This window comes from Chiloscyllium punctatum, chromosome 8, assembly GCF_047496795.1.
Source record: "Chiloscyllium punctatum isolate Juve2018m chromosome 8, sChiPun1.3, whole genome shotgun sequence".
Taxonomy (NCBI): Eukaryota; Metazoa; Chordata; class Chondrichthyes; order Orectolobiformes; family Hemiscylliidae; genus Chiloscyllium; species Chiloscyllium punctatum.
The window spans coordinates 2,222,712-2,239,036 of NC_092746.1; positions in this window are offsets into that span (position 1 = coordinate 2,222,712).

Genomic DNA, 16,325 nt, shown 5'->3' on the forward strand with positions numbered 1-16,325 from the left:
TAAGACTTCCAGGCCAGCTATGAGCATTTTTTTTTTGTTAGGGGACAGGCATTGCTACAGAGTTATCACACATACTTTGCATGTTTTCTTTGAACTGTCATATTCTCAAATGAATTCACTGTAAGAAATTTCCCATTCATTTTAATTTCTCTATCCTCCTATCTCATTCTTCTCCTTTAATACACTCCTTCAACCTATCTCTTTGACCAACTCTTTTGGTAACTTTTCCTCTCTCTTTACATGGTTCAGAATCAAATATTGTTTAATAATGCTTCTGGAAAGCACCTTTGGACCTTGTACTATATTAAGATATGACATAAATTAAAGATATTGTTACTGACCACTGGATCTTCCACGTGGCCCAATAGTACAATCCAATTTGAGGGTAGTGTGATAGCTCAGTGGTTAACAGTGCCAGGGACCCAGGGTCAATTGAAACATAAAACATAGAACAATACAGTGCAGAGCAGGCCCTTCAGCCCTCGTTGTTGCGCTGACCTGTGAACTAATCTAAGCCCATCACCCTACACAATACTCCAAGCGAGGCCACACTAGCGTTTTGTACAGTTGCAGCATGACATCTCGGCTCCAGAACTCAATCCCTCTACCAATAAAACCTAACGCACCATATGCCTTCTTAACAGCACTATCAACCTGGGTGGCAACTTTCAGGGATCTATGTGCATGGACACCAAGATCCCTTTGCACATTCACACTACCAAGAATCTTTCCAATAACCCAGTACTCTGCCTACTTGTTATTCTTCCCGAAGTGAATCACCTCACATTTACCTGCATTGCACTCCATTTGCCACCTCTCAGCCCAATTCTGCAGTTTATCCAAGTCTCCCTGCAAACTGCAGCATTCTTTCACACTGTCCACCACTCCATCGGCTTTAGTATCATCTGCAAACTTACTAACCCACCCACCTGTGCCTGCGTCCAAGTTGTTTAGAAAAATGGCATACAGCAATGGTTCCAAAACAGATCCATTAGTAACCAGACTTCAGGCTGGATATTTTCCATTAACCAACACTCATTGCCGTCTTACCAAAAGTCAGTTCCTAATCCAAACTGCCAAATCACCTTCAATTCCATGCCTCCGTGTTTTCTCCAATAGCCTACCATGTGGAACCTTATCAAAGGCTTTACTGAAGCTCATGTACACCATGTCAACTGCCTTACCCTCATCCACATGCTAGGTCACCTTCTCAAAAGACTCAACCTACTCTTGATGAGTCCATGTTGACTATTTCCAATCAAAATATTGCTTGCTAGATGATTATAAATCCTATCTCTTATAATCCTTTCCAAAACTTTTTCCTACAACAGACATAAGGCTCACTGATCTATAATTACCTGGGTCATCTCTACTACCCTTTTTGAACAAGGGCACAACATTTGCAATCCTCTAGTCCTCTTGTACTAAACACAAAGACAATGATGACTCAAATATCAAAGCAAAAGGCTCAGCCATCTCCTCCCTAGCTTTCCAGAGATTTCTCAGAATAATCTCATCCAGCCCAAGGGACTTATCTATTTTCACACCTTCTAGAACTGATTACACGTCCTCCTTACTAACCTCAATCCTTTCCAGTCTAGTAGTCCGTAACTCAGTCTTCTCCTCGACAATACTCTCCTTTTCCTGAGTGAAAACAGCTGAGAAATATTTGTTTAGCACCTCTCCAATCTCCACAGGGTCCAGACATAACTTCCCACTTCTGTCTTTGACTGGGCCTCCTCAGCTGCTGCTTGACCTGCTGTGCTTTTCCAGAACCATTCTGATCTAAACTCTGGCCCTATTCCTACCCTAGTCATCCTTTTATTCCTCAAATACCTATAGAAAGCTTTAGGGTTCTCCTTTATTCTACCTGCTAAAGACTGCTCATGTCCCCTCCTTGTTATTCTTAACTCTCTCTTTGAATCCTTCCTAGTTACTCTGTAACTCTCCATCACCCATCTAAACCATCTCGTCTCAATGAAACGTAAGCTTCCCTCTTCCATTTAACAGGAAGTACATTTTCTTTAGTAAACCACAGTTCCGTTACCTTATCACTTCCTCCCTGTCTGACAGGGACATACCTATCAAAAACACGCAATATCTGTTCTTTAAACCAGCTCCACAGTTTGATTGTCCCCATCCGCTGCATTTTGGTGCCCCATTCCATGCCTTTTAAGTCGTGCCTAATCACATTATAATTGCCCTTCCCCCACCACCCCCCTCAACCCCACCACCGTGTCATGTATCTATCTGTTTGCATTGTTAAACTAAACGTAACCGAATTATGGTCACTCTCTCCAAAGTGCTCACCTATCACTAAATCAAACACCTGGCCTGGTTCATTACCAAGTACCAGATCTAGTGTGGCCTCCCCTTTGTTGGCCCTTCGACATATTGTGTCAGGAAACCCTCCTGCATACACCGGACAAAATCTGATCCATCCGATGTCCTAGAGTTATAGCATTTCCAGTCAATGTTGGGGAAGTTAAAGTACCCCATAATGACTACCCTGTTCCTTTCATTCTTGTCCAGAATCGATTTGCTCATCCTGTCTTCCACATCCCTGGAACTTTGTGGAAGCCTGTAAAAAAACTCCCAGCAGTGTGACCTCTCCTCTCATGATTGTAACCTCAGCCCATACTACCTCAGTAGGCGAGTCCTGGTCAAAAGTTCTTTCAGCCATCTTAATACTGTTCTTGACTAATAAAGCCACACCTCCCCATTTTTTGCCACCTTCCCTGATCTTAATGAAAGATCTAAACTCTGGAATCTGCAGCATCCATTCCTGACCTTGCTCTATCCATGTCTCAGAAATGGCCACAACATTGACGTCCCAAGTACCTATCCCTGCTCACCTACCTTACTTCGAATACTCCTGCCGTTGAAGTAGACACATTTCAAACCAGCTTGCTGTCTGTCAGCACACTCCTCTGACTGTGAATCCTGTCCATGTCCTCCCTACTCTCATCCTCCTGTGCACTGGAACTACACCACAGGTTCCCATCCCCCTGCTGAGCTAGTTTAAACCCACCGAGTAGCACGAGGAAATTTCCCAACCAGGATATTAGTACCCCTCTGGTTCACGGGTCACAATCTAGATATAATAACTCTGTTTGTTCTCACTCTCAGCTTCCACCCTAGTTCCCTGAAATCCTTCCTTACATCCCTATTCCTCTTTCTACCTATGTCGTTGGTCCACAACTTGGGGCTGGTCACTCTCTCCCTTCAGGACCCCAAAGACATTCTCCAAGACATCATGGACCCTGGCACCTGGGAAGGAACACACCAACCGTGAATCTCTTTCATTCCCAACAAACCTTCTATCTGACCCTCTAACTATTGAGTCCCCAATGACTAATGCTCTCCTCCTCCACCGCCCCCCACTCCCCCCATCCCCGCCTTCCCTTCTGTGCAACAGGGACAGACTCTGTGCCAGAGACATGCACCCCAGTGCATGCCCTGGTAAGTTGTCCCCCCAAATAGTTTCCAAAACGGTATACTTGTTTTTCAGGGAAGCAACCACAGGGGATCCCTGCACTGTTTTTTACCCCTTCTAACAGCTTTCTTTGTGCCAAGGATTAACCACTTCCCTGTAACTCTTACCTATCACAGACTCTACCTCCACCAACAGTCTGTGTGGAGTTTGCACATTCTCCCATGTCCAAGTGGGTTTCCTCCAGATGCTCCGGTTTCCTCCCACAGTCCAGGTAGAGTGGATTGGCCGTGCTAAATTGCCCATGGTGTCCAGAGATGTGCAGGCTAGGTTGATTTGCCATGGAAAATTCAGGGTTACAGATGCTGAGAGGTAGGTCTGGGTGGGATGCTTTTCAGAGGGTCAGTGTGGACTAGATGGGCCAAATGGCCTGCCCACACTTTAAGGATTCCATGATTTTGTGCCATGGTATACAGTATCTACATTAGCAGACTCCATTTAAAGGGAACATTTATAAGATCTTCTCAGCCAGAATTTGACAGCTCTGGATCCTTCTCATGACTTTAACAGAGAGATAGTTGACAATGAACATTTCAGTCATGGGTACAGTAATCTCCTGTGAATATCTAGCATGTGGGCACCAAATAATATACTAATGCACTGATCATGGCAATTTTCCACAGTTGGCATCATAGAAGCAGAAGAGCAGAAGTACACCATCACTACACTTTCCAGTAACAGAATGCTTCATGGGGAATTTAAGCTCAAATAATTAGCAGTAATAGAAAAATGTGTGAGCAACATTTGAGCAAAATCTGGGGCATTGACAGTATTGGAGCTCTAGATTAGAGTAGTGCTGGAAAAGCCCTTCCTGATGAAGGGCTTTTGCCCGAAACATCGACTTTCCTGCTCCTCAGATGCTGCTTGACTTGCTGTGCTTTTCCAGCACCACTCTAACCTAGACTCTGGTTTCCAGCATCTGCAGTCATTGTTTTTACCCGGTATTGGAGCTCTGTTCTTTGATAATTCTGAGCAATATTCCAGAGTTTTGGTAAATAATGATTATGACAATATGAAAGGCCAGCAATACAGAAACTGCTGACATCTAAACAGAAAGATTGCATACCTTTGCTGGACAGAAGATTGAGGAACATTGCCCATTACACATGTTTGGATGGTAGGATCTGCTTGACTCTAACAGAGTCACAGATATTGGCAAAATTTCAAATCATTGCCCAAGATCTCAGCTTTTTTGGAAATCTTAAAAGACGCAAAGGACCATGCACAGGATCATTTTATCATTTTCTTCTGAAAAATGTAATCATTTGTTTAATTTTCCTTCAGATGAAATTTTAAAATGTTCTTCTACTGCGTACTTGGGAAAGTTGACCACAGCATGATTGCTTGCTTAGTCACATTCAAATTGACAAAGGTGCTGAAGTAGCCATGAAGCCCATGATTTGCATTGGCAATGAATGTAATATCTCATTCAGATGAGCAACCTGGATAATGATAATGAACTGGACACTATATTGGATGTGATGGGGTCTGTTGCCACCTAAAAGAAAGAGCAGCAGAATCAAATTTCTCGGCCACAACTGAAAGATCAATTAAATTTCCAAAAGAACAATAATATAAATCCAACCCAAAACTGTTACATAACAAGCCAACAGGCACCCTTTAGCGATGTGTAAACTACGTCAATATAAACTCTTAAATATTTCAATAGCTGTGTCTGAATGAAATTTCAAGGCAAAAAATGGAAGGAATCATTTTCCTTTGCCAGATGCATACTAATGGATGTGTGCCAGAGTGTAGATCTACCATTACAACCTTCCTGTCTGCAGCCTAACCTCATTTTCTAAACAACACCTGGCAAATGTCAATAATGACTCAGTTAACATGTTGAAGACTGAAATATATTTTGCACCAAATTCAAAACTACTTCATTTTGCACATCATTTATTTAATGATTTTTCCCATGCTTTGGCAAAGCTACTAAATTGTTCTTTACAATATTTGGTGAAGTAAATGAAGAGGAGCAATATTGTACCAATAACTTATTGTCCAATAAGTCATTACAACATATACAAAAAACTGTAAAGCATTTTTGGATATTTTATTTGTGTTTAGAATAGATCAGATTTTTGACTCAAATTTGAGTTGTGAAATGTTATACAGATCAAAACTGGATTATTCGATTCCATCCCTCTACTCGAAATTCCCACCCATGTGATATTTGAGACTCTGTCATTTATTAGTTCACACCATGCTGTAAATAAGCAGAATAAGATAGATTTAAGATTCTCATAATATGAGTTCTCTTCACGTCAATTCTAAAGAGAGATTACATTCAACATTGGAAATTATGCATTCTCTTGGCAAAAGGTATAAGTGGAAAAGTAGACTTAAGATGTACTACAGTATATAGCAGATGAATGAATAACTGATTATGCACAAGATCATATGGGATTCAAAGATATGACTGAATTATTTCTCAATATTTGTAACATTTTAGCACAGGATGATATTGCTGTTTCTGTCAAATCCATATTAACATCAAATATTTAAGCAAAATTATTCCTGCTTTTGTCAAAATATTGTTTTTAATTTTTGTGTCTGGCAATATATTTGTATTTCAAATTCTGCCAATGTGATACCAACAACAAATTTCTTCAGAAGTATTACCTTTAGAGTTTTAAATTATGTAAGGAATGGACATACAGTATTTCTTGTAAAGCAAAGACCCTCCCTGTATAGTAATGAGGGACAATTTGATGGGAGATCATTTATAGAAAGACAACATGATCTTCCACAATGTTCACAGTATTTCTTTAAATATAAATGTGTGAATTTACAAGATGATTATGTTTCAAAATGTCTCCTTTAACTTAAGGTGAAACAAGATGATCTGTATAGGTAGATGATGAGCGTACTGAAACTCTGTGTGGAGACAGGTCTGTGGCGATGGCAAATAAAAAATCCAAGAATCCAATTATAAATCAAGTGTCAGTTTTTAAAAATTTGTCAGAGTAAAGGGGCAACTGTGATTTTGAATGCAGGGACTTGCAGGTTGAAAGTACAGTTATTGTGAAGAGTGGTAAAAGACTGCAGGTGAAATTTATCCATTTTGAGTTAAAATGTTTTGTCAAGTCAGATCCGTATTAGCAGTCTATCATGGCTCAGAATGGCTTTTCTCACACAACCTTCCACGTTTCACTTCAGTAATTATGCAACTAGTCCTTTCTTGGGAAATTGTGTGATGGAGCTGCTCATCTCCGCTGGGATCTTTGGGATTTTATGCCTCTGGCATCATACTTTAAACTACAGTCAGTTCTGCTATAATGTGATAGTTCCATTCTCATGCAATCCCGTGTAATAAGAAAATCGTATAATAGCAGCACCGGTCAAACTAATGGGGCCAGAACTGCATTATAACCAATACCCCCTTTAAAATGTGCCCCCAATTCATCAATTGTGCAATAGTGAATTTGGGTGATTGAATCACGCATTATAGCAGAACGACCTGTATATAAAGAAATGTTCACTGTTAAAATATCTGCTGGAGTATAAGTTTTGCTTTGAAACCAGCTTATGTCACACCTGGGTCAGAGATGAGTTCCCCTACAAACATCTCAAGGATGTGAGAAGTTGCAATGGCTGAGCTTTGCTTAGCTCTCACAATCAACCAAATCCTTTACAGCAGATAGTGTCAGACATTGGGCATCCTTAACCTGTGATATTGAGGACCACAGCCAAGGCATTGCCACTTCCATGAGAACAATACTGAGACTAAATGTAATATGCAAGGAATGTACGGGGAATGTGCTTGAACCTCACTCCACACTTACACCCATCTTGTGAGAGAATGATTTGGAGGTGCCGGTATTGGACTGGGGTGGACAAAGTTAAAAATCACACAACACCAGGTAATAGTCCAACAGGTTTATTTGGAGGCACTAACTTTCAAAGCGCTGCTTCTTCATCAGGTGGTTGTGGAGCAGAATTATATGACACAGAATTTATAGCAACAGGATTGCAGTGTCATGAAATGTAATATTATTAACAGCATTGTTTGCAGCAAACAGCCTGGCCTTCAGGGTGACACCATACAGCCCTGTCATGGCAGACGCTGCAAGATGTGTCAACGTGTCACACAGATACCACCATTACACATAGGGACACTACCCACCATGCACACAACAGGTGCTCATGTGATTCGGCCAATGTTGTCTATCTCATATGCTGCAGGCAAGGATGCCCTGAGGCATGGTACACTGGCGAGACCAAACAGAGGCTACGGCAACGGATGAATGGACACTACACAACAATCATCAGCCAGGAGTGTTCCCTCCCAGTCGGAGAACACTTCAGTGGTCCAGGACATTTGACCTCGGAACTTCCGGTGACCATCCTCCAAGGCAGACTTCCAGAGATGCAACAACGCAAAGTGATGAGCAGAGACTGATAGCTGAGTTTAGTACCCAAGGGAATGGCCTCAACTGGGACCTTGGGTTCATGTCACACTTTAGGTGACCTCAGTGCAACACACTAACACACACACACATACACACACTAACACACACACACTCACTTGGTCTCTCCTGCACACGCACACACATATAAGTTTGTGGAGTGAACTTGTACTTGCAGAATTACATTTTATTTTGGTCAAAAACTGCATAAATTCATGTTAGATTCTATAAGTCCCACTTTAGAAACAGAATCTGTCTGACTTAACATCCTGACACTGACAGACTTTAACTTCACACCTTCAATCTGAGCTGTGATGGCACCTATTGTTAAAAGCTATCTTGAGAATGTAACTTTAAAAACGTTCTGGGATTTGCATATGAAGGAACAAAACTAACATGGTCATTCTAAAAGATGAAAGACTCAAGCTAAATTTGATTAATATTATATTCCAAAAATTGCAATCCTGTTGCTATAACTTTTGTGTCGTATGATTTTGCTCTACAACCACCTGATGAAGGAGCAGCCCTTCGAAAGCTAGTGCTTCCAAATAAACCCGTTGGACTGTAACCTGGTGTTGTGTGATTTTTAGCCTTGTGAGAGAATGTATGGATCAGTGAGGATTTTGTAGATCTCTGCAAGAAAAAGTAATACTGTTTATCAGCATTTGAAGGGAGTGCATTGTCATTCAAGGTGGGAGTTGTACAATGGGGAGCTCACATGGTCACTCTGGCTAATTGCACATTATGATTTGGAGGTGCCGGTGTTGGACTGGGGTGTACAAAGTTACAAATCACCCAACACCAGGTTATAGTCCAACAGGTTTAATTGGAAGCACGAGCTTTCAGAGTGCCACTCCTTCAACAGGTGGTTGTGGAGTAGGAGCACTGATGAAGGAGCAATGCTCCAAAAGCTAGTGCTTCCAATTAAACCTGTTGGACTATAACCTGGTGTTGTGTGATTTGTAACTAATTGCATGTTGGTCCACTGAGAAAAGGTGTACAAATTGTTGTCTTTTTCTCAGGTTCAACTCTGTTCTACAGGACGCTTGAGCATTTTCAAACAACTTAGCAGTCCACGCACATTCTGAAACATTGAAGGGTTATTTATTGAAGAGACAAAAGGTGATTCCTCTCAATCTGCTGTCTATCATGAGAGACTTCACCACACCGCACTGTGCTATGATATCCTGCCAGATGTCTTAAGAACTACTTAACACAAGCACTATGTCACTGACTCACTGATTGTTGCTTTAACCTTAATGATCAGTAGGACATGAATTGTGCAGATACTTTAAAGTGGGATCACCCAAAGATTTCTAGTGTACAGTCAGATGGATAATGTGACATTTACTCAGCAGCACAAAAAATAACACGGCCCATGCATCCCTTGCACTAAGCAGTGTTAGTTTTCTGTGTTACCAACAGAATGTTAAAAAAATTATATGAAGTCCAAACCCAGCTCATTAATCCTGAAAGCAGGTTTCAATTGTTATACCTTTGGTGTCTTGGACTCAATGATGTTCCATTATACTCTCAGATGGCCCTCCTGGTCAACGTCAATTGCCATATTTGGATTGGAGAGCCCTTGCCTCCCAGCAGCCAGCCTTGTATGGCCTAACTACCTCAGAAAGAGGCAGGAAGATGTGAGTTCTTGAATATGTAAGAATCATGGCAGTTGCAGGATATCTGGTGTGAATCTCATGAATGTGGCATTGGTGGTCAGGAGGTAATTTGAATATTAACGTAATGTAAGCCTTTTCTATAGTCAAACTGTTCACATTGATGATAGTCAAAGCAGCATGGGTGTATATATAGCACTCTGCACTGGTGGAAGATAACAGTGACTGAGAATCTCACTGTCTGGGTTGCTTGACTCTCCTAAGCTTGCGATAAGGATATGAACAGCTATGATCTGGAGGATATGTCATCAGTGAGATCCTGGATACATTTGTGGATCAAGGATTGGAAGATGCCACACAGCTCCCCAGTTACTCCATTAAACAATTCCATTATTAGGGAGATGACCACGTGGTATTATCACTGGACTGTTAATTTCAAACTCAGCTAATGTGCTTGACGATGAAGTATTAATCACTGTCCCCTTCTATAACATCTTCAGAGTAGCATCTTTGCCCTCCGAAGATTGTTGTTGCTTCTCCATCTCATCTGCAACAGGATATCTCCCTTTTTTAAAAGAAGTATTAGTCTCTTTGGAAAGCATAGCAATATTTTATATCACAGCCTATGCGCACCTTTAAAATCTCACAATTAAGTTCTGACCCATTTCAACTGTTCAAACTAGCACACATAGTCATAGTAGTGTATTTATTTGTAATCGACAGATTTCTGTCTGTTGTAGATGATGTTATTTAAGCTTGGGTCAAAGCCAGCCATGCACAGAATTGGCTGTCTGGAATCAACAATGCATAAAACACCTTAAACTGATGAAAAAAAAAGTCAAGGGATAAGAACTCAATTTAACATCCACTACAGAATTGTAGCTGTAATGTATTGTTGTACAGACTGTATCCATGAATTCAGAAAGCACCAAGCAGTGACAGCCACATGAGTTTTCCCAGCAGCCACTATTGTTACTGCAGCAGCATATAAATGATTTCAACCATCAACTGAAGACATATGATATCATCATTGCAAGTCAACTGCCTGGTTTCCAAAATGCCTCTTTGTGTTCGTGACTTGACCCTGGGAATGGTATAACAATTGTGGAAGAACAATTTTAGTTTTCAGTTGTCAGACCATATGAGACAATCATGATATAACGTTTTTAATGTTTTGCTTAATAACCCATTCAAACAAAGTGCTGATATAAATGTTCATTGTGAGTCAGTACCAATAAGAAAGATTTCGTAGATTAACTAAGCTCTGAATTTCTTGATAACTCTCTTTTAAAGGTGAGAATACAAGTCTAAAATGTTAAAATATATTACATTACATCCCTTGAAAATAATGTAGTTCTTCTCAGTTGTGGTGCCATTTCATCCTCTTAAAATTCATATTCTTTGAATTACACACATGAAAGAATAATCTGCAGCCTCATTGGTGTATCAGACAATCATTGTCTGCCACAATTAAAGAATGAATTTCTGCTGAGACAGGATGTGCCAGGGTTAACCGATTGCAAAGCATTGGCCCATGTGATGCCAATATTTATATCAAAATGATTGAAATGCTATTTCATATCTCTGCTGCTCAGCACACCCGCTGTGAACCTTCGCTCAGGTTTTCAGTCTCATGTGTGTCACCACACATTGTTTCAACAAAGTAATTTCTATTCCTATTGTAACATTTTCAGAATGATATTTGCCTGTCTAATTAAATTACCAAACTGACTTACGCAAACCAAATTCACTTATGTCAGTATAACACAGTTTGACAGCAAAGGAAAAGCTCAGAAGGTAAGTAGGGTTCCCACAACCACGACTCAAGTGACTGTGAAAGATCGGAAGTACTGCATTAGGTAAATAATTGGGGGTCTGACTTTGCATAATGGTCTTGAAATGCAAATAACTTGCATTAGTACAGAACTCAAATGGTATTAAAGTGATGAAATACAGAGGTTGTTCAAATCTGCATAATTACCCTCATGCCATCTGCTGATGTAAAATGAAAAATCAAGAATTATATACTAATCAGAAATTGTGCTAGTTAGGTTACAATTGAAGAATTCACTACATTTCATCAACAGAATTACTGTACCAAAATAGAGTCACAGAGTCATAGAGATGTACAGCTTGGAAACAGACTCTTTGGCCCAACTCATCCATGCCGACCAGATATCCCAACCCAATCTAGTCCCACCTGCCAGCACCCAGCCCATATCCCTCCAAACCCTTCCTATTCATATACCCATCCAGATGCCTTTTAAATATTGCAATTGTACCAGCCTCCACCACTTCCTCTGGCAGCTCATTCCATACACGTACTACCCTCTGAGTGAAAATGTTGCCCCTTAGGTCTCTTTTATATCTTTCCCCTCTCACCCTCCTCTAGTTCTGGACTCCCCCACCCCAGGGAAAAGGCTTTGTCTATTTATTCTATTCATGCCCCTCATGATTTTATAAACCTTTATAAGGTCACCCCTCAGCCTCCGACGGTCCAGGGAAAACAGCCCCAGCCTGTTCAGCTTCTCCCTATAGCTCACATCCTTCAACCCTGGCAACATCCTTGTAAGTCTTTTCTGAACCCTTTCAAGTTTTGCAACATCTTTCCGATAAGAAGGAGACCAGAATTGCACGTAATATTCCAACAGTGGCCTAACCAATGTCCTGTACAGCCGCAACATGACCTCCCAACTCCTGTACTCAATACTCTGACCAATAAAGGAAAGCATACCAAACACCTTCTTCACTATCCTATCTACCTGCAACTCCACTTTCAAGGAGCTATGAACCTGCACTCCAAGGTCTCTTTGTTCAGCAACACTCCTGAGGACCTTACCATTAAGCGTGTAAGTCCTGCTTAGATTTGCTTTCCCAAAATGTGGCACCTCACATTTATCTGAATTAAACTCCTCAGCCCATTGCCCCATCTGGTCCAGATCCTGTTGTAATCTGAGGTAACCATCAATAAAACCTTTCGTGAAACAAAACAACAGGCTTCAAAATTTTAAAAAGCATCTATTTTCTATTCTATTTCAAAAGTACTTCTTGATGTTTATAAGAATGATGCAAATATGAAAACATGCATCTGATTGTATGAATATCGAAAACTGTAGCTGCAGGAGGCCATTTAGCCCTTTGTGCCTGCACTGCTATTCAATGAAATCTTGGCTGATCTCCTTGAGGCTTCAACTTTACTTTTCAGCCTAGCCTAATAAACTTTGACTCCATCTGCCTTAAATATCTTCAACGACACAACCTCCACTGCTGTCTACACAGAGTTTCTCTCAACCCTTAGAGAGAAAACTATCTCCGTCTTAAATGGGAAACCTCTTATTTTTAAACCACGTCCCCAGTTCCAGTTTTTCCAACAAGGAGAGCCATCCTTTCAACATTGTCAAGTCCCCTTAAGATCCTAGACATATCAGTAAGAATGCTACTCATTCTGTTTTATCAATGTAGCTGACACCAGAATTATTACCAAAAAAATTAAGTGCATCTTGTCCTCCGTTAGAGAGGACTCATGCTTAGATCGTTTAAAATGACATTTCCAAAACATTATTAAACACTACAGGAATCAGTAGAATTGCAAGGTACATTGTTCTAAGCTGTGCTACAGGAGAATATTGTGAGTTGCAATGTGGGGTTGGACACCTGAAATTGTCATGCCTTTCTCCCTTTCCACTCGACTGAGGTTCTGAACCTTTTTGCTACACTGCCTCAAGATGGGAGGGGATATATTTGTGGTGTTGTTGTTGACATTTACAGTCACTTGCATCCACATCTGCTTATTTAGCAAGGTTATCCTCTTCCTCCCATGCTTGGGAGAGCTCATGTCACTGCAGTTCTTCAGAATCTCCTGCAGCAGGACCAGCAGGTGTGTGTGTGTGTGTGTGTGTGTGTGTGTAAAAGATCCAGTAGGCAGACTTCCTCAGTCTCTTTCCCCTTCCTGCACTTGTTGCAACCATGAAACTGCATTCCTATTTCAGTAAATTCTAACCCCACCTCAAATTCCTTCAACTAGAATTCTTTCCTTTTGATATTTCACTCCCTCTGTCTGATTGACCAGGGAACCCATAAGCAGAATGTTAACTCTATCACTCAGGCAAAGCTAATTCGGCTTCTAATTGGTTACTGACCTGCAAACTGCTATTTTTGTAGGGACTGAATTGGGAAAACTCTGGGCCATGAATATTGCTCTAAAAGCCTACAACACCTTAACCCTTGCAGCATCTTCACCTTACCTGAAATTGTCTATAGCTCACCCCAAAGAGTTACCTCACTATAGAACAAATAGGTCAGAAAATAACTGGAAGGGCACTAATATTGATTTTAATCTGCATGTTTACTAGACAAGTGAAATGGGCAAGGATAGCAGGGAAGGCACATTTATAAAGTGCATCAGGAATTGTTCCTTGGAGCAATATATTGCAGACCCAACCTAGGAATGGGTTATTTTAGAATTAATAATGTAGGATTTATCAGAGTTCCCATTGCTAAGGATCCCCAAAGGGTAGCAATCACAAGATTGGCCAGAATTTCAAATGAAGATCAAGGGAGTGTCTTCTACTTAATCAGTGGCAATTACAGTGCTATGAGGAAAGAGGTGTTGAGGGTGGACTAAGGAGAAGGTCAGTAGAAGAGCAGCAGAAGACATTTAAGCAGATGTTGAATGGAGTCAATAAGAATTTATCCAGGCCAAAAAGACGAACACAATGAGAAAGATCCATGGTTAACAAAGGAGGTCAAGGAGAGAATTCAATTTAAAAAAGGGCATACAAAGTGGTGAAAACCACTGATGGGTCAGAGGATTGGAGTTTTTTGTAGGAACCAGCAGTCGATGACGAAAATAAAGCTAATAAAGGGAGAAAAATGGTGATGAACCTAAACTGGCAATGGTCATTAGTTCTATAGAAGTCATGCTGCACTTGAAGCATTAACTCTACTTCTCTCCAAAAGTGTGGCCAGACCTGTGTCTTTCTCCAAAAATTTCAGTCTTTATCCACAAAATATTTTGTGGAAATGAAACTATTTATATAACATTGATAGCCATCACTGACATGTGATGTTAGCATATTTTCTCTTCTTCACTCTCTTGCTTTGCTGCATTGCGCTGCACTGTTCTGCATATGGGGTGTAGCCTGTTGGCCTTGGACATTTGGACAGGGGCATATGGGTCTGGGTGAAGCAGACATACCAAAGATCCTCTTCCCTGGTGCAAGTTTACCTTCCTTGGCTGCAACTTCAAACAGTCTGAAGGTCCAGGTACGATGGAGGTGGAGGGCCCAGTCACTGCTGTAGCCTCCTGTTGAAGGGTCTCCTCTGACGGGATGCTTCCTGGAACCATGTTCTGAGGAGGGGACACCTCCAACCCTTCCTTTGATTTGGAGAACCAATGCCTGAGCTGATGGACCCTGAGGGTGTAGGACCTGTTGCTGCCTACAGCTGCAAACATATCCATGGAGTCAGACAGACAGTCACAGGACTGGCTGCACTGCTGCAGTGCCTGTTTGATGACAAGCAGCAAGCTTCAGCACTAGTTGTAACCCTCCAGCCTCTTAACTATGAGGGATAGTGCCTCCTATATGCCTGCAGCTGGATGAAGTCCCTCATCAGAGAGACCACAGGCTCGTCTCACCCCAGGAGCCAAGCAGGTAACTGGTCTCTGGCAGGCTTCCAACTCTCATGGCCTAGGCTGCTTCTTCCTTCCCCATCTGCAGAGCGTTGTCTTAAAGCTGCATCTCTTTTGAGTTTCTATTTCATCTCTCCTTATCCTCGCTGGAAGCATATTTTGTCTATAAGACTCTTCTCCTGGTCCTGTTAACCCATTTCATTTAAACAGCTAACCACTGAACTTGCTTTGCTAGATCATTGCCATCGATGCTGTAAAGTGTTCTATCTCCTCAGTTATCAACACCACCTTCAAACGTCCAACCCATTTGCTGTTGGAAATTGTAGCCCCATAATACAATTTCCATTCTTCTCCAAAGTCCTTGAAAATGTTAACACCTTAAATCCATGTCTTTCTTTCCTTTAAATGCTTGAATCTCTGAAGTCTACCTCCCCAATTAGCAAATGTAATAAACAGTGAAGAGGGTAGCAGCAGACTTCAGAGGAATAGGAACAATCTGATGGTGCAAACAGACACATAGCAAATTAAATTTAATAGAGATAAGTTTGAAATTCTGCTGTTTGGGACAAAAAGCAACATTGGGAGACAGTTTAACTTGTGGTGTACTATTTGGAGAGTTGGTAAGACCCAAGTAACTGAAGATGGCAGAGAAAGTTGATAAGGTAATTACGCAAGTGTTTGGGTTACTTCTAAATAGAGACATTGATTACAAAACCAACAAAGTCATGTTAAACCTTTACAAGTCACTGGTTAGGTATCAATTGCAATACAATTGGGGACACCACAGGGTGAGTTTTTTTGTGAGTTGAATTCCTCCCTCCCTCCATCATAACCACTGGGGTCAAACCCACCTTCTCTTTGCCAACTTGTCCACCTGCCATTTCACAGCCATCAGGCCATGCATTGAATTGAGACAGGCTTTCCAATCCCAAAGAAGAGGAAAAAGCCCTACCATTGGGCTACTCAATCAAATGGTCTACAGCTAATGCGTTCAGTACTGACACTGGGAGCAATGGTCTTTGCTAGGACTGCAGGGAGGCCCCTGAAGAAGAGAAGCTAGAAGCTCAGATGAATTTAAGTCTGGGCTCTTGCTGGATCCAGAGTGGGATGGGGATGCCAAGGTGAATAGGGCATGATGAAAAGTGAGAAAAGGAGAAACATGAATG